Raw genomic sequence first — 24,910 nt, 5'->3', positions numbered from 1 at the left:
TGGATTGTAGGGACGGGTTTCCTTCCTGCCATTCTCACAATAGTGAGTAAATTCTCATGAGATCTGATGGTTTAAAAGTGTTTGGCACCTCCCTCCTCGCTCTCTCTCCTGCCACCATGTGAAGATGGTTTCCCTTCACCTTCTGCCATGATTGTAAGTTTCCTAATGCTTCCTAGTCATGCTTCCTTTTAAGCCCATGGAACTGTGAGTAAATTAAACCTCTTTTCTTCATAAATCACCCAATCTCAGGTAATTCTTCATAGCAGTGTGAAAATGGACTGATTCAGCATTCCTCTTCCTAAGCAAGAGACTTTTTCAGAAGCTCACACTCATACATTGGATACACACAGATCATTTTATTACCTCCTGTCTCCTTTCTATTGCACAGGAAAATGTACTTAGAAGCTATTGTGGTGACTACACCAATAAAGCAATTACATTAATGAGTTTTCTGTTGTGTTACATTCATTTTTAACTTTGGATGTTGTCTAACCTGTCACATCACCTTTCCCCCAGCCCCCACTATCTCTACTCCTGCCTGTGCCCTTAGTGAGTCCTTTTGGTGGTAGGCAGATATATTACACCATAGATGGAGCGTGATTCACACACACAGCGTTTGCTCCACCAAGCTGTCAGTCTGGCGTTTATTGGGTGTGGGTCTCAGGGAGTTGCTATATGAATATCTTAGAGGGAAAAAAGGAGAATGATGAATGCTTGGAAAGCTCTTTCCTGACATTCTAATTCTTACCCACTAAGTGTTAAAGTGGCAATGTTTAGTTTGATGATTCAGTCTGTGTAGGGGAATTGGTTTTAGTGCTGTCACCACTGGGGCTCATGAATTGATCCACCCCTAAGGTCTGCATGACTTGAGAGATGAGTTTATTTGGACTTTGGAAAGAGAAGATAGTTTTAAGCCCCATTCACCTTACAGCTTCTATTGTCATATCAAGCCCTGGCTGGTGACTGGTGTGGTGGCACCGCCAAGCATGTCTTGGCTCATCAGAGCAAAATCTCACATTCAAGTCAGATGCTGATTTCATGTATGATTTGTGGCTGTTAAGCCAAAGACATGAGTAAAGTTTAAAATCATTGGCTTGTCTTGTGTGATTTTTAAGTAGCTCCCAAATCCCTCTGGTCAGCAATGAATGTTGCTTAGGAGCATTTGCAGGGTGTTTAGGAGTGGTGCGGTGGCGGGGGGGTATTAAGAGACCTTGTTACTTGAGCAGTATCTTTTTGAACATTAAACCTTCCTTTTTTGTTAAAGCCACAGGATGGCTCAGAAATGCATTCGCATATTACCCAGGATTTTTTTTTCTTTTCAGTAAAGATAAATCTGTATATGTTTGATCTCTCATGTTTGAAGGAGATTAAAATAGAATCATTATGATGAAACTCTTTTCAAATGGTTATTCTGTCTTTGCTGTGATGGAAAGCTAGAATAAGTTTTCATTCTGGTGGCTTCAAAACATGATCCTGACATTATCAGTTCCATGCAGGGCCAAGGCGGGAGATGTTTGGGGGATTGTGGGGTGGGGGTAGGGTGGCAAGTGCTCCTTGGCCCACAGTAGTTTATAGCATCCCCCCATCCCTGTAGACATGCCTTTGAGGTTAGATGGTGATGGGAGAGTGTTTAGGTCTCTCTTAGGCTCTTGGAGAAGAGGGTGGCTTGGGTTGCACTGCAGGGCTCCCAGGGGAGATGAAGAGGCTCAAGATATAGTCTTAGTTGTATGAAAGGCAAGCCTTTCGAACAGCCAACCCCATGGAGCCCTGGGAAGTGGCTCAGGGTACAGCAGTGATTTCCTGGGTCTGGCTCCACGGCTATCTCCAAGGCTAGCAGTTTGCCTTTCTGGTGCCTTTCTACCCCTCTGCTGCTGCTTTCTTCTCTCTCTCTAGCTACTGACACATTCTTCAAGCCCCACTTCAAACTCCCCACAAGGAAACTGAGTTGCTGCAAGTATCCTGTTGCTAGCTAGTCTATATAAAACAGCCTTTGCCTCAGACACCAAGCCCTGGTCTGGCTTGTTTAGGCCAGGCATGTTTGCCTGGTACCAAGCATGCTGACCTATGACCATGGAACTTTGTCCAGCTTATTTACTCAAAAAGAAAACCGTCAGTGTGTAGCTCTTTGCATCATCTCAGGCTCCCCTCTGGCTCAGGTGGGGTTTCCAACCTCGTTCCCATGAAGGGCCTTTGGGTTCGTTAGGGTATCTAGCTCAGAGACTGCAGCCATCCATGCGTGAGACAAGTTACCACCATTTAACTCAACCTTCAAGGTGGTTTTTCAACATCAACTGGCCTGTCCACAGTGTACGGAGCTGAAGTCACTATGCCTGTCCTACCTGTATCCCCAATGCCACTTCTTTCTTCCCTCCTACTAGACCTGTTCTCTCCATTCTTCTTCTAGCTGTAAAACTGTGAGAACTCAAGCATCTGAGTCTCCCTCACATAGCAATTCTCATGCAGAACAAAGCTAAGAAATGGAAGGGAAGGCCAGGCGCGGTGGCTCACGCCTGTAATCCCAGCACTTTGGGAGGCCGAGGCAGGTGGATCACCTGAGGTTGGGAGTTCGAGACCAGCCTGACCAACATGGAGAAACCCCCTTTCTACTAAAAATACAAAAGTAGCCGGACGTGGTGGTACATGCCTGTAATCCCAGCTACTTAGGAGACTGAGGCAGGAGAATCACTTGAACCCGGTAGGCGGAGATTGCGGTGAGCCAAGATTGCACCATTGCACTCCAGCCTGGGCAACAAGAGCAAACTCTGTCTCAAAAAAAAAAAAAAAAAAAAAAAAAAAAAAAAAAAGAAAAAAAGAAAAGGAAGAAGTGATTGTATTGCATTTCTGCCAGCTCTGTCTCCTGCTTTGCATTTAGGCTTGCCTGATTTCTTTTAGACCCTGTCTGATTTCTCTTTAGGACAAGAAATTCCATTCAGGACTGATTTGATTAATTTGTTGATCTTGGAACCCGTCCATTGTAGAGAATGTCAAGGGGTTTCTTCTGAACACATTGTAAGAGAATCTGGAATCCTCCTACACCTGGTGGTCATGCAGGAGTATAAGAAGTGGCCCCCTCCCACAATTTATCTGTCAGTTTTTTGTATTGCTTATGTCTTGCCTTCTTCCAAAAACTTAATTTATTATTCCACAAGTAGTACATGTTCCTTGTAGATGAAAAAAAAAATAACAGGAACAAATTGTTCCTTGATACTTGGAGAGTAAGACATCACACGTTAAAATATTTTTCTAAAGTTAAATCAACTTAAGCATAGCTTGCCGAGATAGACAAGAAGCCCAGTATCAGGCGTTCCTCAAGGCTTCTTCCCTTGAGAGGAGGAATTTATAAGACTCAGGAGGAAGAGGGGATGACCAGGAGGCTCTGCAGGCCCTAGCACTGAGTGCTCCTGTCTCAGTGGTACCTCCCTGTCCTTCTCCACATTAAATTTCTACCCTATCAGAGTCCTGTGTTGCAGAGGCGTCAGGCGCTCCCAAGGGAGGCCCCATAAGCTCATTCATTCCTGCCTTGCCCAGTAACCTGTGTGGGGCCATTTCCTGATACAGTGCTTGAAGCACATACCTTCATCTCTCCTATTTGGAAATGCTGGTACAATTAATTTGCCTTATTGGGCCAACAAACTGAAGACAAAACATTGGAGGAGGACTTATCCACTGCCCGTCGTTTCCTCCCTCACTTTTGGAAACCCACAAATAATAATGTTTACTCTTTTGTGGAGCAAGGAGAGTCCAGACCTTAGGGAGTTCAAAGCTGGCCTTTCCTTCATGAGTTAGGAAGCGAAGTGCCATATTGCAGCAAAAACAGATGAACAGAAGATACCAGTAAAATTCTTAATGTACTATTTTAATGTATTGGTACATAAAAAGAAGGCACAAGTCACCCATGGTTCTTCCAGTCATACTTAACAGCTGTTAATATTTTGTTGTTGACTTAATCTTTTTTTCTATGTATCTGTATAGAGGTGTACCAGAAAGGTTGGAGACAGCTTTTGCAGAGTCAGTATATCGCAGTATTTAAAGAAGAAACTGACACAAAGAGAAAAAACCAAGGGCCTGAAAATAAGTCCAGGAGTTACTTTTCCTATAAGGCTTATTCTTTTCCCTCAGCTCCAGAAGGGGTTTTTCATGAAAAAAAGTCTTCTACAAGGAGCTAAAAAGTGAAACCTCTGTTTGTATGGTGGATATAATTCTCCTTTTAAAAGGCCCCCCTCTGCCCCCATCCCAGGGGAGCTCTATGGCTGAGGACCTCGTAATTGCTGAACTGCATTTCAAATAAGAGTGTAATTGTGATCAAACCAAGTGACTCTCATTACTCCTTTGCCTCTTGCATCAAAACCACTTACATTGACACCGAGCAAAGCCGAGCACACTCAGCCTGTGATTCTTGGCAGGCTGGCTTCCCTTTTAATAGGCAGGGTAGCACAAGAGGGCGGGGTGGCTGGTGCCATCTGCAGGAGGAAGGTGGTAGGTGGTGAGAGGTGCTTGTGCTGCTCTCTTCTTGGAACCAGAAATACCCAGGGCTCTGGGTTGCTTTCTGGGAGTGTAGCTAGGTGGCTCCCTGGGCTTTTATTCTAGGCCCCACCTGTCCCCAGACCTGGAAATAATTAGAGGCAAGTGTGCCTGCAGTTGTCTACTGTGTGGTGAAAGCCTGGTGGGCTGTTGACTTCCTTTTGTCATGTATGCCCATTTTACTTCATGTACTTGGTTGTTGAGATAGCCAGCAACAGTTTTATCACGTTCAGTGGTTTTGAGTTTCTCATGGTGCCTTTTTAAAAGGCCTGACGCTCCTAGGCACAGAGGAAGGGAACGTTCTTCTAAGCCCCTTTGAAGTGGCAGGCATGGACTTTGTTCTCTGCACACACGTCTTCTGAGAATCAAGCTGTGGGTCTCCCCAGCAGGGTGCAGTGGGGTAGCTGGAGGTCATGTGTAGCCTGTGCAGACTTGGAGCACAAAGCTCCTGTTAGCTGGTTCCATTGCTCAAGTGTTCTATTGTCGATGCTGAATTTCTGTTTTGGAATTTAAAAAATTCTTATTTTTAGTTTTTTATAATGAGGAGACACAATTGCTGTCTTTCTTAAATGTCTGGCCTCATTCTTACCTAACAGTGGAATCCTGGATTACATAATTTACTGAGATATTTTTGAGTTTTTATTTTACATTTCTATCGAGGTATAATACATGTACAGAAAAAGTACACAGATCTTAAGTGTACATCTCATTAAATGTTTACCTCTAAATACTCCTTTGTAACCTTATCACCTTATCCAGATGAAGATATAAAGCACTTCCAGCACTTCCAAAGGTCCTCTAGTGCCCTTCCCAGACAGTGCTCCCTTCCCAAGGGTAATGACAGTTCTAACTTACCACCAACTGTTCCTTTTGCCTGTTTTTGAATTTGATATAAAATGAATTCATCCAGAATATATTCTTCTGTATCTGCCTTCTTTCATTCATTATGTCTATGGGATTATCATGCTGTTGTGTCTAGAAGTAGTTGTTTGTCGTTGCTGTGTTTTATTCCTTTTTGTGAATTTATTACCACAATTTATCTGTTCTACTGTTGATTGGACATTTTACTTCTTGACATTTTTTAAAGCTTGGCTTATCAAAAACCATCTTTTGATGTTGGCCGTCATTTATTCCAATGATTTAAAAAAATTAGCAGTGGATCTTTCTTTTTTTCCAAAGGAAATGTCATGTAGAGTCCATTCATAGAAAACAGATAAAATGTGAACTGCTGCAACTGAGATGGGGGAGGGTGGCTTGGAGCCCCTAGCCTCTCTGCTTTTTCTTATTCCCATACGATGGCCCTTAGGTGAAGCAGTTTAGCTTGTTGGTTCAGACCTGGCTTCTGGAGTTGGGCTGCCTGCCTAGTTTCTCTTTGCTGTACATTCTTGAACAAATTACTTAACCTCACTTTCCTTATCTGTGAGATGGAGTTTTTTTTTTTTTTTTTCTTTTAATAATCCGCAAAGAAAACATTAAGGAAAGCAGTGCAAGGAAAGCACTGCATGCTGTGTTCCACTCATCAAGGGTGTCATAAATGGTGTGGTGAGTGCTGCTGTCATCACTGTAGTCAGTGTCATTTTCTGCAGAGTCCTAGCACTCCTTGGGGCACCATCAGAAAGCCATGGATTCATGGCAGTAGCAGAATCACAGCCTTCACTGTCCCTCCAGTCCGTGAAGATGTGACATGTCACAGCGTGTTGGAATGCCTCTGAGGCCCTCCTCCCTGCTAGGGCAGGAACCCGTGGGCAGCAGGTGCATCACTCATCATGAGACTGGCAGAAGGCTGGCACTCTCCTGATAAGTGGAACTGGACCCCCCAGAGCCCTACTTCTCAGACCCATTTTTCACTATGTACCTGGGCTTGGTGGGACTATTGAGTCTGCTAAATAAAGACTGCCTGGGGCTTCATCTTTGTGACAGGATGTCCTTGTGGCGTGAATCGAGAAAGAGGTTAGGATGTGAAGAATGGAGCCCCTTTTAGGCTTTTATTCTACCCTGGTTTCCAGCCAAATTGGTCTTTTGGAGTCAGGCCCAGGCCCATGTGTTGCTGGAAGGATTAGATATTACTATTATTACTGTTTGTAATAACAATAGACGACAATTATTTAGTGCATGCAGTCTCCATTAGATGTGTTATTTAATCTTCCTGACAGCCCTATGAGATAGGTACAGTTACATGTGTTGATCTGCCCACCGGGCACCTCCCCATTTTAACTAGAATTAAATTCCATGAGGGAGAGATTTTTTTTTCTTTTCTTAACTGTTGTATCCCCAGAAGCTAAAACAGTGTGGGCTCAATAAATATGTGTAAAAATGAATGAATAATTCTTTCTATTAAAGAAGAAGAATTTAGGGGCTCAGACCAGTTAAATGACTCACCCAACATCACACTGCTAGTAAGAGGCTGAGCCAGGTCTGTTTGATTCTGAGCTCCTGCTGGTAACTGTCCTCCTGTACAAGAGTTGGAGGGGAGACCCCTTCTGAAAGGATGGGATGAGAGAGAGGGATTTTACCTTGAGCTCAGTGTTTGTATGTACCTGTGATAATGAGACCAGCATGCTGCGGAGTACACATGGGACGTGCCACCTGATGTCCAGGTGGGGTCGTTCAGGACCCTCACCTGCATGGGTCCAGGTCTTTGCTGCCCCCAGACAGTCTGACAGGGCAGAGGACTTGGCGATGGGCTTCCATCTTGGCCCTTCATCAGGATTCTGCAGGCACTGGGCAGATATTCCTGTCCTGGATCCTTCTACAGGGATACTGCAGGGGAATTGATGGGGCAGGAGATGAAATCCACCATTGTCTGACAGAAGTCTTAGATCAGTCCTGTGCTTAGGGCAATGACTGTTCATACTTGGGGATTTTCATCCCCTTTCTTTTTAAACTCTAGGTATTCCCAGTAGGAAACTGCCTGTTGATCATGTTAATCTTAGGGAGACTTTTCAAGCCATTTGATTTTTTTTTTTCCTGACATCAATATTATAGTTTTATTATAGTAACAAATAGTTGTTACAGTGAGACCTACACACATATACAGAATTATATTTAAATTCATATAGAATATTTACATTTTTAAGTTATACTTTTGAAATTAGAAGAAGTACAGCTTAATTTTGATAACAAAGAAATATATATAAGACAAAAATAGACAAGAGTTAACAATAAAAACACAACTATCTGTTGTTATAACATGTGGAAACTTTTTGTCAGAAAGCTACATCTTCTTAATCTGATTGTCCACGTCATTAAAATATGGGTGATTCAGTGCCATTTTGCCAGATATTCGTTTGGCTGGATCATAGATTAACATTTTCGAGAGCAAATCCAAGCCATTTTCATCCAAGTTTTTGACGTGGGATGCTAGGCTTCCTGGTTTCCATTTGGGAAATGTATTCTTATAGTCCTGTAAAGATTCCACTTTTGGCCACACTTCATTGTTGGGAGTGCCCAAAGCTCTGAAAATCCTGAAGAGTTGATCAATTTCTGAATCCCCATGGAAAAGTGGTTTTTTAGTTGCTAGTTCAGCAAATATGGTGCGTATCCTCCAAATGTCAACTGGAGTTGAGTAACGAGCTGACCCCAGCAATACTTCTGGAGATCTGTACCAGAGTGTTACTACCTCATGTGTATATACTCTAATAGGTATTCCGAAAGCTCTGGCAAGGCCCAAATCAGCCAGTTTAATTGTTCCTTTGTCATCAGTCAAGAGATTTTGAGGTTTTAAGCCTCTGTGAAGAACTCTTCTAGAGTGACAAAACACAATCCCCTGTAGGATTTGGTATAAATAACTCTTAACGAGTGAAGAATCCATGTACTGACCAGGAGGGATAGAATCCAAGTATTTCTTCAGATCTATGGAAAGAAACTCGAAGATGAGATTTAACCTGGAATCCTGCATAAGCATATCCTGAAGACTGACTATATTTGGATGACGAAGTTCTTTTAATAGAGAGATTTCCTGAATTGCAGTACTAGGAACCCCTTCCTCTTCACTTTCTAGTCTGATTTTTTTTCATGGCTACCACCTGACCTGTAGTTTTGTGTCTACCCTTATACACAACTCCATAGGTACCTTCTCCAGTTTTCTCTATTTTGGTATAATCTTCCATAGTTAGTCAATGGGTATAGCAGATCCTGGCTTATTATCCCGCGGTGGCCACAGCGGCAGCTACCACAACCACGTCGCTCTCCGCTCAACTTCCAAGAGCCAACTTTGAAGCCAAGTGCCGCCATTTGATTTTTAAATGCACTTTTACTCACAGTACAGTTGGCAGCAGGTAATTACCATTAGGCCTGTCTTAGTGTGTTTTGTGCTGCTATGACAGAATACTTGAGACTGGGTAATTTACAATGAATAGAAACTTATATGGCTCAAAGTTCTGAAGATTGGGAAGTCCAAGATCCGGGGGTCTAAATGTGGTAAGGTCCGTCCTGCTGCATCATCACATGGTGGAAGGTGGAAGGGCAAGAGAGCACACACAGAGAGAACAAGAGAGGGAACTCACAGCCTCAAGCCTTTTTAGAATTGGCATTAATCCATTCATGAGGGTGGACATATTCAAACCATAGCAATGTCATCATACCACAAACTGTAGCTGCAAAGAGTTCCTCTCCGCCATCATTTCTACATCCTTGGAGGAAGAACTGAAGATTTATGAGATGCAGGCAGAAGAACTGAAGATTTATGAGATGCAGGCAGAGAGTGGCTGCTCACCTGCAGGCCTTTTTTTGCTTGGTGCTTATCCTTTCTTTATCTCCATTTAAGTGTGTGTGTACCCATTCCCACTTAAGTATGTATTATCTCCTCTTCTATTCCATATTGTTCTGTGCTTAGCGTTGTCATTTTCTGGTATTTTACTTTGGAATTCTTACCAAATTGTATCTAATCTCTGTAACACGCTCTTTACCCTTTCTTGGAATTTCTGACACAGTGTTGGACCCTTTTTTGTGTGTGACAGTTTTAGAATTACCCTCTGATGTCAGTTGGGTTGAAAAAGTGCTTGTCTCCTCTTAGCCGTTTCTTACCCTGGGGTCGTTTTTAGCAAGTTTTAGTGATGGTGCCTTGCCAAGATATTTTCTTTAAATGTTACAGTGTAGGTGTCTCCTTATACTTTCCCTCAGCATGCAGGAAGGGGTTTGCATCCAATCCTTATAAGGAAAGATCAAGCTTCTATTGCTCAGGGAGGGTATTGGTTGGCAGAATGTGGGGTTCAGTGGATTCAGCAAATGAGACACTGAAGAGCACAGTAGTTAGGAGCTTGGCTGCGGACACGGACTGTCTGGGTCCACGGGAGGAACTGACGAAGTTTCTTCCTGTTGTTTTATCATTCTTGAGACCTACACAGTCCAGTACAGTAACCACCAGGCTCGTGTGGCTACTCAGCAGCTGAAACTGGGCTAGCCCACAGTGGGATGCGCTGGGAGTGTAAAACACCAAGATTTCAATGCCTTAGGATGAAAGATCATTAATATTTTAAAATATGGATGGCATGTTGAAAAAATACTTTGGGTTAAATAAAATATTAGAATTAATGTTCCCTGTTTTTGCTTTGTAGTGTGACTGCCAGAAATTCAAATTATATATGTGGTTCACATTGTGGTTGACGTTATATTTCTATTAGATAGTGCTGATCTCACCTGAGGATAGTAACAGCCCCTTCTTTCTTCATGGGTTGCTGTGAGGGTTAAATGGGTGAATAGATGAATGGTGTTTAATTTGGTACTCAGCATATAGTAAGTATTTACAAAGCCTTAGACAATCATTGTTGACATTATCGTCATCATCTTATCATCCATGGTGGAAACCTAAGCTAAGAGGAGAAAGTTTGGATGTGGAGACATCTGGATTGTGGTTTGAAGTAAACTTATCAACCTCTTAAGAGGTTGTTTATGATTTGGGGCTCTCTGGTGTTATAAGTAATCCTTATCCCCTTGGCTCCTCTTTTATATTGGTAATGGAAGGCTGTGTATACAGTTCATGGTAAATCCTGTTACCTAAAGGGATGGCTGCTCACTGCAAAATGCTTTGTAGAATCCCCAGAGGCTTATTTATTTACCAAGCTACTTTGGCTCTTGCAATGGAGTGAAAAATCAGGTTTTCATGAAGCCAGTTATAAATAGCTAACCTTTGGGAAGGGCTTACCATATGCCTAGCACTACGCTAAGTGCTTGCCATGTATTTCTTTATTTAATGCTCACAGTAGCCCTCCAAGGCAAGCGCTGGCCCCACCAGTTTAAGTGGAGAGAAGCAGAACTTAGCATAAGTAACATCTTGCAGCCAGGACGTGAGGGAGCTGGGACTTGAATCTAGGTCGGTCTGATTCTCAAGTTGTGGCACTATTCATTCTGCCTCCTTGGAACTCAAAAAGCAAGTCTTTTAATCAGGAAACCTTATGCAGCACACTGGGTATTTCAGAATGTCTGAGACACTGGAGAGGGCATAAGCCTGAAGGCATAAGCCCAGAAAATGGCTGAGTCCTCAGGCCAGGGTTGAACTGGGTTCTGGAACCAGAGTGGAGTACATGGTGGCCATGGGCAGGTGTGGCCAGGTACTGTGACCAGCAGTGAGAACAGCACAGCCCTGGTCTCAGGCTGTCCCTTTGTGTCAGCCAGGCAGATTTTATAGGATGCATTCATGGACCTGAGGCCCATCCACCTGAGAGGCTTTCCCAAGACCCTGGAGAGGCAGAGATGCTTGACAAATGCATTAACTTTGCCAACGCTGCTTAAAGGAGGTATGTGATATAACATTTCCAAAGACACAGTGTTTTCTTGGAGCAATCTCAGTACAGCTAAAACTCTAATGACTGCATGTGTCAGAAAAGGAGCTTCTTTTTCACTTAGGCCTGATGTAAATTCACTGGTGACTTTACCATGTTAGCTAAATTCTAGGAAAGATACATGTCACTGGGTTGGGTGTTTCTGTTGCCGCGGGACATTGAATGATGCATTCTTTAATGAGCGAGTGTCACTCATTGGAGCAGCTGCCTTTCAGGGAGCCTTTCTCTTGAATAGAAGAATTCTATTTAGTATCCCAGTTATTTCCTCTTTGACCCCCTTTCAGTCAAAATATGCAAGATTTATTCCTCACCTCTTGACATCTAACGCCTGTTAGAGCCTTATTAGCATTTGTTCTCATTGATGTTCATTGCATTTTAAATCTGGCAGGGACGTGATTAAGAGATGGAAAATCAGTGGACTTGGTCGGCATGTGACTATCTGATCGTGGCATGATGACCAGCTCAGCATTTAATCACACCTCTGTTTTCAGTTTCCTTTTATACCCCTGGAGGGAAAAAGTTCAATTCTCAGTTATGCTCTGGCTGGCAGAGGTAGGCAGTGGGTGAAAGGGGTGCAGAATCGGTTGGTCCTGAGTGTGCTGAGAGGCAGGCTAGGTCCTAGGAGACGAATTCTACCTACCATTCACCCTAGGCACCATCCTTGCATCACTCGCTACCAGAATAAGCGGGCCAGCTGGGCTTATTCTTATAAGGAGGTGTACCTGTGGGATCCCAGTAAATCACTGCACTCATCCTGTGGGGTTGGTGGTTGCTATGGATAGAATTGTGTCCCTCCGAAGTTCCTTTGTTGAAGCTGTCACCCCCAGTGTGATGATATTTGGAGATGGGGCCTTTGGGAGATGTTTAGGTTTAGATCAGGTCATGGGGATGTGGACTTCATGATGGGATTAGTGTCCTTATAAGCAGAGACATCAGAGACCTTGCTTCCTCTTTCTCTCAGTCATACGAGGGTACAGCAAGGAGGCAGCCATCTGCAAGCCAGGAAGAGTGCCCTCACCAGGGAACTTAATTGGCTAGCACCTTGATCTCATATTTGCAGCCTCCAGATCTGTGAGAAGTAAATTCCTGTTGTTTAGACCACCCACTCTGATGTATTTTGTTACGGAAACCTGAGCTAAGACAGTGGTCCTAGTTCCAGTTCACGACTTTGGGAAGCTTACATAAGTTCCCAATGAGTAAGTGGCACACCCAGGTCAATCTGGGGGCAACAACCGGTCTCTCTGGCACTTCTCCACCCCTGTATGGATATTGCCTGTTGGGGTTTTGCTTATATATGTTCTCCTCAGGAGGATCTCTTAGCCCTGTCATTATTTTGGGGTCCCTTGCAAAGCCGTGTGTAGAGTAGACATTGAATAGACAACAGCACAGTGAATGAATGAATATGACAGCCTGGGACAGAAACCAACCAAGGGAAGAGGTAGATAGATGGAGGAAGCCATAAAGTCACTCACCTTTTCCTTTCACTCATGTCTTATATATGAGTTTGCATGAATAAGAATTCCCAGAGAAGTTTCCTCTGCTGTCCAAACACCTGCCCACCTGTCAGGGAGCATTGCCTTTGTCTTCAGGAGCAGCTCTGAAGGGTCTCAAACTGTTCTTTCCCACATAGGTCTAACTCAGCCTACTTGTCGACTCAACTGACACCACCCTGGTGGGAGTCCAAACCTCTGCTTCCATCTGAGCACCAGGCTGGATGGGAAAGAATGAGTTAAAGCCTGCAAGTATGAGTCTGTTGTGCAGAGCAGCATCTAGGTCATTCCTTCAACACAAAAGAAATGAAATACAGCTCGCCTAGCTGCAGCTTGCTGCATGAACCCCGCTGCTCTGTGCAGAATAATACCAGGCGGGCATGAGGCCATTTTAATAAGATACAGCAAGATTAATAAGGGAGCAGACCACATGTTCCTCTGGAACACATAGTCCTGTATGCAGTCGTGAAGGAGACACATGGGAGATGTGGAAGCAGTGGGGACAGGGCTGTGGGGAAGGGAGAGGGAGGCACAGGGCCAGCAGCCCCAGACAATAGCCAGCCCAAGACACTTCCTGGGAGGAAGGGCCGCATGATGACAGGGGTCCTAAACTTGGGTCCAGGATGGGTTTCTAGCAATCTGAAGATGCCCTGAAGCTGTGTGTGCAATGCTGCGTGTGTACCCCTCTAGCCTAGCTGGCTGTATTTAGGGCTGCACAGGGCCTTTGCCTGTGCCCTCCTCCCTGCCTGAATCAGCCTCTCCCATGGCTGCCTAGTTAGATCCCACTCTGCCTCCAGGTCTCACTTGCTTGTGGAAACCTTTCCAGACCCCCAAAACAGGTCACAGGTGCCCATTGTTCCCTCTCAGGACCCTGTGCTCCTTTTCTTTGTGGCATGGTCCAGTTGTCATTGTACCTTAACTTGTAACCCTCCTCCCCATGTCTTCTGCCCACTTGGGTTATTCTGCTTCACTAAGTAAACCGGATTTCCCTGGCTGTTTGTTCATATGTTCATGCCTGGAAACAACTCTTCCAGCCCTGGCTCAACATCATCTGGTTCAAAAGCCACAATTAGCTGACCACAGTCTTTGTGACTGTTAGGTACACATGTTTGAGGGGGAGTGTGGTTGGATTAATTTGGGCTAGTGAGTATATCTTCTAGGATCATGGTTAATCTAATGGAAACTGCTTTGAAGAGAGGGTCATGTGATAGTAAAACTGCCTTTTGGGGGCGGTTGGATAGTATAAGTGGGGTGAGGAAGCCTGGTGTGGAGAGCACGTGGGCTGGTATTTCCACTGTAGTTTCCTAACTAGAGGTGGACCTGAGCCCCCTTTGCCCTCGCCTTGGCTACAGCCCTTTTCCTGCATCCAAAGCAGTAGCTCCTCTGACTTTGGGGGCAGGGATGTGCACTTTATGTTAGCATCCCAAGAACTTGGCCCAGTTATTGGCAGGTAGTTGGTGCCTAAATGGTGTTGGTTCCAACATGAAAGAGAAGAGGCATCGGGGGATTTCCAGACTGTTTAGCCTGAGCTGCTTTGTCGGGATGTGTGGTTTATATGGGTCAGCATGAAAGACTGCGGGCAAAGAAAAACAGGGAGCTAGAAGGAGCTCAACATGGGATAGCCGTGGGGAATATAGATCACGTGTGTTGGCACTTTTGTTCTATTTGCTGCATGCCTGCTTTCGAATTTAATGTTCCTGAGGCATGTCTCAAATTGAGTTATTTATATTTTTTTCATTAGGTTGTAAACTTCTTACAGAAAAGTGTCCCCCAGGTGCCTTATCTGGGGCCTTGATCCCCTGGAGCTGTTCTAGAAATACTCAGTGACTTGGTTTCTGTAAACCTGAACTTCATATTCTTCTGTGCACTGTGCTCAACAGTGCTGCTGTTTTTTGAGACAGGTTGACTGCAGGGGTGGGTGTGACTGTTCAGGGATGTTAAAGACTTATGGGGAGTCTGGGCCAGGGCTCCTCTTGTCAATCATGCATTTTGTATCAGTTGTTGCCACCTGGTAATTGTCAGTGTTTCACTTCGAGTAGTAAAGGAAGGGCATCCGCTTAGGCAGGAAAGCCGTTGATGGAGGCAAAGCAGAACTGTAAGCACTCAGTCCCCTGAATCCAGGGCTTATATGAAGCCAGTGTAATCCAGATACTTCACGTACTTTAAGATATGTGAACAGGTGAATTGACGAAACAAATGAAAACACTGGAAGCACAGAATCACTGGCATTTGACTCAGTTGTCACAGTGCACTCTCTGTCTCCTTCTCATCTCTGGCTCAGCAATTTGAGCAGTCTAAGGCCTTGTGTTTAAAAATTGCAACCACAGTTGTTTGTTATTCTTCTCAGTTACTTGGTCTGATACTTTTCTTGTTTTGCTGACAACTGGTCCACACTTAGCTGGAGCATCCATCCCCCTTTCTGTCACCATCTCTTAGAGACATATGCTTTTCCCTCTGGTTCTGACTTTCACAAGGCCGGTGAGAGACTCCCTTGCCCCACCTATTTTGACTAAACTCCTACTTAATCACTTACGTCTTGGCAGGACTCAAAGACCTTCCCATTTGAAGCAGCTAAGCTATTCTGACAAGCAGTTGGTTATTGTTAAATGGCATTAACTCACGTCACCTGAATGTAGTCCTACACCATAGGGGGTGGGGTGGGGCAGGACTCCAGCTTTGACCTCCTAGGCCAGTTTGGTAGAAGGATTTAGGGCACAGATGTTGGAGTCCAACCTGCCCCTGCTCCCAGCCTGCTCTGTCACATTTTGGTGGGGTGGTCACAGGGAAGTTTGTCTTTTCTTGTCTGAAAAATGAAGATAACACCTGCTTCCTAGGGTTTTTGTGGGGATTAAACAAGATCTTCTATCTTCACATGAGTTAGCGTGATGCCTGGCACTGAGTGTTCAGTAAATGGTAGCTATTTACTGGTATTATTATCTAGTTTATAGATTTTGATAAGACAGCTCCAAATTTTCTATTTTGAAAACATCAAAATTGTCATGTTTCCTATGTGACATCCTGGATCTTGATGAGGTTGAACAGTGCTGTCTTATTCTTGGAGCACTGGGGGAGTATTCTTGGAGAAGATTCAGTGAAATTCTTGACTAAAGTGCAAAAATCCCAGAGTTTTGTCTGTTTCCTGCTCACTGAACTTCACGGCAAAGAGCTCTTCTGGGAACCTGTCCCCTGTCCCTGCCTCCCATGGCACTGATTGGGAGTCCATGCCATGCTCAGAGCTTTTGCTGCATCCTTTTGGGCAATTCATGAGGATTTGCATTTTTCCAGTGCTGCCAGAAGTTTTGGTACTGTACTTTTGTGCGCCGTTGTGTGTAAGTGGTGCTACAGAATATTTAATAAGGTCAAACATAATACATGTTTGAAAACTGTGTAAGTTGAGTTAGGAAAACAGCTTTGATTGCATGAGTAATATTTAAAGTGCCTGTTAAAAATATAGCAACTTTTCTATCAATAATAGAAAACCTTCTGAGCTCTGGAGAGATTTTTAAAGCAAGATCCAGTGGCTCTTGCCCGTCTTGGTGAAAGTTTTCCATTAAACAGATGATTCATATTACGAGAGTGGAATGATTAACATGAATTATGGGGAAATTATTCTAAGACTTGTGTGTCTGATTTATGAATGGATTAGGAGGCAGATTGCTTCACAATTGTTTTATTAAAAGGGAGAATTTTAGCTGACTAACCAAGACCCTCCAGAAAGAGGGTTTGCCCAAGATTGGTGTTCCTTTGAGGGGCAATTTCTCAGGGTCCTTTATTTAAAGAGGGAAACTTACTTCTAGGGAAGAGCGGCTACCTGCTTCTGTCAGTTCTGGAATTGACTCTAGAATTTCTCCCAAACCTGACTCAATTAGAAAGGCTTGAGAAAGCCAGAACTGCCCCTTGTGGGGTGAACCTTTGCATCCTGGACATGTGCCAGAGAGCTGGGAAGAAACCAACTTAATTCAAGTTGGTCAGAGATTATCATGTGGATGGACAGAATGGCTGGGGCTCCCCTCCCTTGTTTCCTGGCCCCAGCACTGCTTTCAGGAAGGTCTTAGTGGAGATCCCTGGACTGAGAACTGCAGCCTGGGAGGAGAGGGGATGACCGAGCAGGGGAGCAGCTGTGGCAAGCTGGGTGTTCTGCAGAGGCATCCCACAAGCTTGGGTTGGTATCCTCACCAGAAGTATGACCTGAGGCCCTACTGTGTGCCAGCACCTATGCTGGGCACTTGGACATGAGTCCTCCCTGTGAGGAGCTCACATTCCATCTGGGACAACAAATGAGATGACAGTGTCCTGCAGTGAGCATGAAGGAGCAGTTTACATGCAACTAAGTCACCTGATCCTAATGGCACCTCTTTGAGGGAGGCACTATTATTAGCCCCATGTTACAAATGAGGGGCCTTTAGACCACATGGTAATAAGTGACAGAACCTCAGCTAGGACACAGCTTTGGCTAATTCCAAGTCTTGGCTCTTAAATCCTGCTCTATCCTCGGTATAAAATGGTAGCTAATGCTGTGGTGTCATAAGCACTGAGTACTGGGCACTGTCCCACCGTATAGGCTCAGGAGGGGCAGGTTCAGATTTTGTCCTTTTTATACAGTCCCCCTGTAGTTTGTTAGGGAAATGGGTGAATTGCCCTTGTCTTAGGTGGGGAAGCTATAGATGGAGGCAAAGCAGAACGATAGGTGCTCCTGTCTCCTGGATTCAGGTATCACCAGGGCTGTGGGACCCTCATGCAAAAAGCTCTTTGTTCTGCAGCCTTGTGATTATCTACCTCATCCAAAGGCTGTGTGAAAATGACTCAGTTTTTCTTTGGCTTTGTGCAGATTCTTCTATCAGGTCACTTAGGCTTCCATTGGCAGACAAATCACTCGTAATTTGAGTGTTAAGCCCCATGGTGCCTGGCACATGGCAGCTGCAAGAAACATCACCCTGCTCCCCAACATCCTTGCCTCCAGCTTCAAGGTTGATGAAGCAGCCACAGGTGGGCAGATGGTGCTTAGGTATTAGGGAAAACTGCTTACGAATCTCGGTATTTAACCTCTGTCCTTCTCCAGTAAGGCAGCCTCTGTCAGAAAGGCCTGTGAAGGGGCAGGCTGGGTGTTCACTCTCCCATGTGATGGAGGTTAATAAGATCAGAGTTTACTTAGAATCAGAAGCAGGAGATGAATGGGTGTGGGAAATAAGCAGCAGGGCTGGGCTGGGGCAGGTGCAGGGCCCTGGGATCTCAGGCTGTTTATGTAGAGATAGGTAAACAGAAGATGCGCCTGCACCTCTCCGCTCACTTTTACTGCCATCCACATGCTTCCTGCAGAGAAGGGCCTCCCAGGCCCATTCTGAGCATGGATTTGTGCAACTCAAGTCTGTCGCCAGTGACCGGCTTACCCAGGCTGGTTCTGCAGGACACTTGTACTTTGCTTCTAGTGCTAGACTTCTTTAATTGGGGGGTTCTTTGCAAAATAAGTCCCATTTTCCTTTCACTGAGGTTATTTCAAAAAGTCTCCATTTCTGTTTATTCCCCTGTATTTATTTTGCACCTGGTATCTGCCTGGTGCTGAGAATATGATGATGGATAAGACAACTCTAGTCCCTGCCCTCCAACCCTACATTGTCTTCTGACAGCTCTAGGACAGTAAGGATTCTTAACCTTTGTGTACAGGTGAGGTAGCTGAGCCTTTTAGAGCAGGTTGGTCACTTACCCAAGGTGATGCAGAGCTGTGATTCCAATCCAGGTCTTTCTGTCTTCAGGTTCTATGCTCTTAACCATGAAGCTGAATTGTGACTCAGTACAGTGAATTTCTGGTAGAGCTTCTCAGGCTGCAGTTTGTTTCTTGGCCTCTGCACTTGGGACTTATGGATGCGTAAGCCAATATTTACAAGTTCTGAGTGGGGTCACTTCTTAGTAGTGTCCTGTGTAGAGCATGAATCCTTTTGTAAAGAAATGAGGTATATTTGGCTGGGCGCGGTGGCTCAAGCCTGTAATCCCAGCACTTTGGGAGGCCGAGACGGGCGGATCACGAGGTCAGGAGATCGAGACCATCCTGGCTAATACAGTGAAACCCCGTCTCTACTAAAAAATACAAAAAAAAACTAGCCGGGCGAGGTGGCGGGCGCCTGTAGTCCCAGCTACTCGGGAGGCTGAGGCAGGAGAATGGCGTAAACCCAGGAGGTGGAGCTTGCAGTGAGCCGAGATCGCGCCACTGCACTGCAGCCTGGGCGACAGAGCGAGACTCCGTCTCAAAAAAAAAAAAAAAAAAGAAATGAGGTATATTTAATGCATGTGTGTGTTGTGAGTTTTTGGCATCCCTGGACCTATTTTATTCTGTTGGGGACATACTTGTACTGGGGAGGGAGAGCTAGGTAGGTACTTGTGGGGTAGATGCCCATCTCAAATTATGAACTTTGGAAGGCAAAGTCTGGATCTTATTCATCCTTGATCTCCCATACTTAGCCTGATACTTGCACAAAGATGTGCTCAGTATGTGTTCACCTGGTAAAGGAGGATTGATTACTGTCATGAGGGCCTCTGAGGCTGAATTACCTCATGAAAAAGTGTGTCCCCTTTGGAGTCAAACTGACCTAGGGTTGAGTTGAGCCTTGCCACCTTTTGACAGTATAGCCTGGCAAGCGCTTTAATCTCCCTGAGTCTCAGTTTCCCCACTTGAGGATTGTGGGAATTAAATTAGTGCTAAGTCAGGAGCTTAGTACAATGCCTGCCCATGTTAAGCCAGGGGTTGCAAACTATGGCCCTCAGGCCAAATCTGCCCTGTCTGTTTTTATAGAGGTTTATTTAAATGCAACCATGCTCATTCTTTTATGTATTATCTATAGCTGCCTTTGCACTACAATGGCAGAGTTGAGGAGAGGTCAAATGGCTCACAAATATTTGGAGAATATTTACTACCTGGCCCTTTACATTGAAAGTTTGCGGGCTGGACGTGGTGGCTTATGCCTGTAATCCCAGCACTTTGGGAGGCCAAGGAGGGTGGATCACAAGGTCAGGAGATTGAGACCATCCTGGCTAACACGGTGAAACCCCATCTCTATTTAAAAAAAAAAAAAAAAAATTAGCCAGGCGTGGTGGAGGGCGCCTGTGGTCCCAGCTACTCAGGAAGCTGAGGCAGGAGAATGGTGTGAACCCCGGAGGAGGAGCTTGCAGTGAGTGAGTGGAGATCGCGCCACTGCACTCCAGCCTGGGTGACAGAGTGAGACTCCGTCTCCAAAAAAAAAAGGTTGCTGACATCTGTGTTAAGTCGTTAATAAATGATAAGCTGCAGTGATTATTGCAATATTCTCATTATCCATAATTTCACCACCTCCCTTCTAACCCTTAAATAAGTCACTTTTAAAGCAATGACCTTCTTCTGTACTTTTGAGTTTTGGGAGGAACTTCTCAGTGCTTGATGAACATGTTTGTGCTTCCCTTGGTTTTGGTCTTGATGGCTCTGAAGATTTGGGTGGAATTCCTTCCCGGCCGTTTTCTTCTGGTCTCTTGATCCCTCATAGTTTTGGATCTGTCCTCAAAAGGTGGCATTTCTTCCACCTGCATCTCTGAACAACTCTCCTTACTGAATGGCTGGGGCTGAGAGGAACACTTAAGGGGGAAGCTCGCTGTAAAATCATTGTGTTTGAGGATCCCTCATGCTTCTGGGAAATCGGGAGAGACAGGAGCTCCTAAACTCTGGGAACATGAACTCACCCAGGGTCTTCACTTCTTCCCCGAGTCTCTCTGCCCTGTTTTTATAGGTGAAAACCTCGTAAAACGTGAAGGCAAGTTTTTTCTCAGTAATTTCCTTTTTAAAAATGTAATCTTATTTTTGAATCATAAATGTAATCTATGCAATTTGTGGAAACATGGGAAATGAAGGCAACGGCAACAATTCAACTCTTACCACCCAGATAACCACTATTAGCATTTTTTAGTATATTTCCTTCCAGATTCCTAATCATGTGTAAATGTTTACATAATTGAAATCACATTGTTTAAATAATTTTATTTCCTGCATTTTTACTTATGCCATAAAGCATTTCCTCTAGTGTCCGATATTCTTTAAAACCACAATTTTTACCTATGCGTGTACACGTGCTTCCCATGCATCCACTCACTCAACAGGTATTTCCTTAGTGCCTCTTATATCCCAGACCCTGTGAGGTGACTCTGATACAGTGGTGAGTAAAGTTGACCTTATCTCTCCCTCTACAGAGCTCACAGTCTAGTAGGGCATATAGAGAGATAATTAATCATTGTAACATTGTCATAGCTCAGGCTGCTATAACAAAATACCATAGACTGGATGGCTTAAACAAAAGACACTTATTTCTCACAGTTCTGGAGGCTAGAAGGTTCAAGGTCAAGGTGCTGGCAGATTAAGTTCTTGGTGAGGCCCTCTTCCTCACTTGCAGATGGCTGACTTCTCGCTGTGTCCTCACGTGGAGAAGAGAGGAGGCTCTGGGATCTCTTCCTCTTATAAGGATGCAAATCCCTTCATGGGGCACCACCCTCATGACCTCATCTAAGCCTAATTACTTCCCAAACACTTCACCTCCAAATATCATCACTTCACCTCCAAATATCATCACATTAGGGGCTAGGGTTCTTTTTCAACATGTGAGTTTAGGGGGGAACCCAAACATTCAATCCATAATAGACATCATATGATAATGCTCTAATGGGAAGTTGAGGATATGTAGAAACACGTACAGAAGGGACCCGTCAGTTCACTTGAAGTGTTGAGGGAAGGCTTCCCAGAGGAAGCCAGTCCCAGTTTCTGAGTCATCTCTTTGGAGGAAGCTTGAGAAACCCTGATCTACCAGCTTTCTTTGGGATGGTAGACAGTCTTCTGAGAAATGTGTGCCTAAATGGGATGGAAGGAAAGAAATTAGTAGTTACTGTGAGTGGTGGAACCCCAAATATCCCTGTGCTGTATTGTTATCAAGACTATCTTCCTAAAATAAAGCACTTTAGAAATGAAGTGAGGCACTGCAGAGATCACAGTGCACAGACTCATTTGGAAATGATATACTTATTCCTGATATGGGAGGCGATGTTGCAGAGAGATTCACCTCCATTGACTTAAGGGCACATCCTAGGAAGGGTAGTATTTGGAAGTACTCTTGACTTTTGAAGGTTCACCAGCACTGTTGTGAGATCCCAGATCTTGTCTGCCTTCTGGTGACTTTAGGGATGCTCAAGGTCCATGTGGGTCCAGATGACTCTTGGATTAATGTGGACAAGACTGTGTGCCTTTGTAAGATATGAGGTGACACAACATTTTAGCAAGGGCAAAACTCAAACCCAACACTCTTCCCAAGTCCTGAGCACATAAGGCCTGCCTTCTTCCTTTTGCCTTGTTACCTGTGTGTTTGTTTTTATGTTTCCTGTGAGGAATGACATGGGGAGAGGTGGCTGTTGTGGCAAACTGATTGCATATTGGATCTTGCATATTTATGTTTGACAGCTGACCTGGGCTTAGACTTGTGCATCTGCAACAAGAGACTAATGGCACCAGTTGCTCTTGGTCTTAAATCTTCTCTTAGTGGTTGAAATATAAGTTGGCCCTCTTTATTACTTGGGTGATCAGGAGATGGAATTGGTCAGGGACTCCCTTGTGGAGATTTAATAGTACATTTGTCACCACGAGGATCTCTGAAGTTGCTTCAGGACAAATCTGTGGACCACAGCCACCTCCCAGCAGTGGGTAGGTAACCACATAGATGTGCAAGTGATGTAGATAAAGCTCCATGCTATATTATGTCCATCCTAGAGTGAAAAAAAACCCAGTTCAGGAAATATACCTGCCTATGTATTTCTTCTTGACTTTTTATCTTTATCCAATTTGGGCAAGCATATAAAAATGCTGACTGCATTTGCTCCTTAGTGTGGACTGCAGTGCTTTATAAAAAAAGTAAAAATGACTTTTCATTAGCAAAGGCCTGCAAGCAAGGCAGAAACACAATTTGCATTTCTTTACCTTCGTCTGTAAAATGTGAGGGTTAGCACTAGCCTGTAGGGTTAGCTGTTAGGATTAAATTAGAGAACACGTGTGCTAACCTACTGCCTGCCCTGTCGTAGGTACTCAATAAATGGAAGCTATTATTTTTATTGATATAATAGCTAATTTTGATTCAGGATTCAAAGTGCTTTATATGTGTTAACTCTCTTAATTGATTTTGTATGCTCTGGATCAAACATATTTTGGTGTTTAATCAGAGAGGGAGGTGATGATGAGAATGCGTTGTATCTTGCTCCCCTTCCTGTGGGCAACTGCTTTCCTAGTGATGAACGGCCAGAGAAGGGTCTTACAACCAAATGAGAGTATCATGCAAATTTCTAGTTCAATCCCTAGATTGCTTTCTAAGATACAGTCATACTACTGTGAAATGATCCAAAGTTTTATTCTTAAGAGGGTCTTGTGCCCCAGTTAGAGGGAGAATTCTTACTTCATATGGACATGATGCTCAAAAGATTGCTCCTAATATAGGTCTTATTTCACAGACTCCCCAGTGGGCTCGATTTATTTAGACTCCCTTTGAGGCTAACTGGCTGTGATAGACAATTTTTAGCCTTCATCCCAGAAATGATGCCTTAAGAAGCTGTGCTCTGTTCTATACTGCAGGCTTTGTGATGAGTTCATACTTTCAGTACCATCCAAAAGTGCCTATTAAATTGGAGTTCAGGGTACCTAGATTCTCGATTTGATCATGTAAGTCTTGAAATTTTGTCCAGGAGGCATAGAAAAACCCTTCAAAGTTTTGATTGTTTAATCTGTTTGAACACAGTCTTAGGGGTTAGCCAAAGAATATCAAACTCTGATATAAACAGATTATAAAAAACCAACAGAAAATGTCTCTTAGATGCACAGCCACCTGGAACATTCCAGGTTTGCAGGAAAATGCTGAAGACCTGTTGGATAGGTTCAATTTCTTATCATGGTTGGTGGAAAGATATGGCTATCTGGGGAGGTATTACAAGGGGAGGAAGTTTATCTCCCCTTTCCTCTTCCTCTTTCCCTTCCCCTCCTCCTTGCCCCCTCCTCCACCTCCTCCCTTCCCTCCTTCCCTTCCTTCCTTTCTTTCTGCATGAAGGTAATAAGAGCCAAATGTGTTGTACAGATCAGGGGCAAGAGATGCCCTGGGTCAAGGTTGTGTCCTCTTCTGTGAGTTGCACGGTGGTGTTGGATGAACATCACCTGTTGGGGATGCTTGGCAGGTATGAAGGATGGTGGAGAGACTTTTTGGCCTTGGGAAAGTGACTGGTTTGTTCAGTCATTGCTCAGTGATGTGTCTCATGGACACATAGCAGCCACAAAACACCTTTACTCTACCCCTCCTCCCTAAGCAGGCTGGTTGGGTCACTTGGTGCTCTCTGATTTCTGCATAGAAAAGCCTTCAGGATTTGCAGTGACTGGTATAGCCCTCAGGAAGGAAATGGGACTCCAGAAGTCCTTGTCGGAAGGCAAAGTTTCTGGTTGTTTTTTTTTTTTTTTTTCCCCCACATCTGTGTCTCAGGGTGAGGTGAGCCTAGCAATGATTTCTTGATTCCTAGGAAGATCCATAAGGTTTAAATGGAATGGTACCTTAGGGTAATGGTATTTTATTCTGATGAAAGGTGGATTATTAACAGAAGGTAAGAAGAGGGGATTATAAGGGTTCCAATTATTCTGTTGCGACAGCATGAGACAATTTCCATTTCCTTCCAACTTCACAAAGATTGTGTGAGAATCATTTGTCACAAATGGAAACACACTGAACTCTTTAAAGGAAATATGTAGTCTATATTCAGCCTGTCCCAGCAGTACAAGCTGGGTTGCATCATGATCCTTAAAGCCTTTGTGTATACTCACCTGCTTGCCATCCCCCATATGTGCATGTGGGTGTAACATGTCTGTCTGGCAAACTCCTACTCATTCTTTATGACCCAGTCAGGCATCTCTTTTCTCTGTGCAGCCTTCCCTGACCCTCTCCTTCCACAAGCAGAGCTGATCATGAACTCCTTTATATTCCCACTGACCTTGAACATGTATTTATTATCTGTCTCTTATACACATCTAGATGTGTATAAGAGACAGGTCGTAGGTACCAATAAATGGAAGCTATTATTTTTATTGATATAATAGCT

General features: G+C 44.2%; 1 protein-coding gene and 1 pseudogene across 2 annotated transcripts in view; one reads left to right on the top strand and one right to left on the bottom strand.

The window, feature by feature from the left end:
• The window catches only part of SPOCK1 (sparc/osteonectin, cwcv and kazal-like domains proteoglycan (testican) 1), a gene marked incomplete at its 5' end in the record, with an annotated part of 536,813 nt that overhangs the window by 113,265 nt on the left and 398,638 nt on the right, over nucleotides 1-24,910 (top strand). The window lies entirely within an intron of this gene.
• On the bottom strand, nucleotides 132-8,743 carry LOC105531285 (annotated as a pseudogene). The gene is made up of 2 exons (XR_001004775.1): nucleotides 7,712-8,743; nucleotides 132-142 (listed from the first exon to the last, which is right to left on the bottom strand). The product of XR_001004775.1 is annotated as a cyclin-dependent kinase 1 pseudogene (transcript).

Source organism: Mandrillus leucophaeus, unplaced genomic scaffold (genome assembly GCF_000951045.1).
Source record: "Mandrillus leucophaeus isolate KB7577 unplaced genomic scaffold, Mleu.le_1.0 Scaffold88, whole genome shotgun sequence".
NCBI lineage: Eukaryota > Metazoa > Chordata > Mammalia > Primates > Cercopithecidae > Mandrillus > Mandrillus leucophaeus.
The sequence above is the reverse complement of the archived record's forward strand: the minus strand, read 5'-3'. Positions and strand labels throughout refer to the sequence as shown.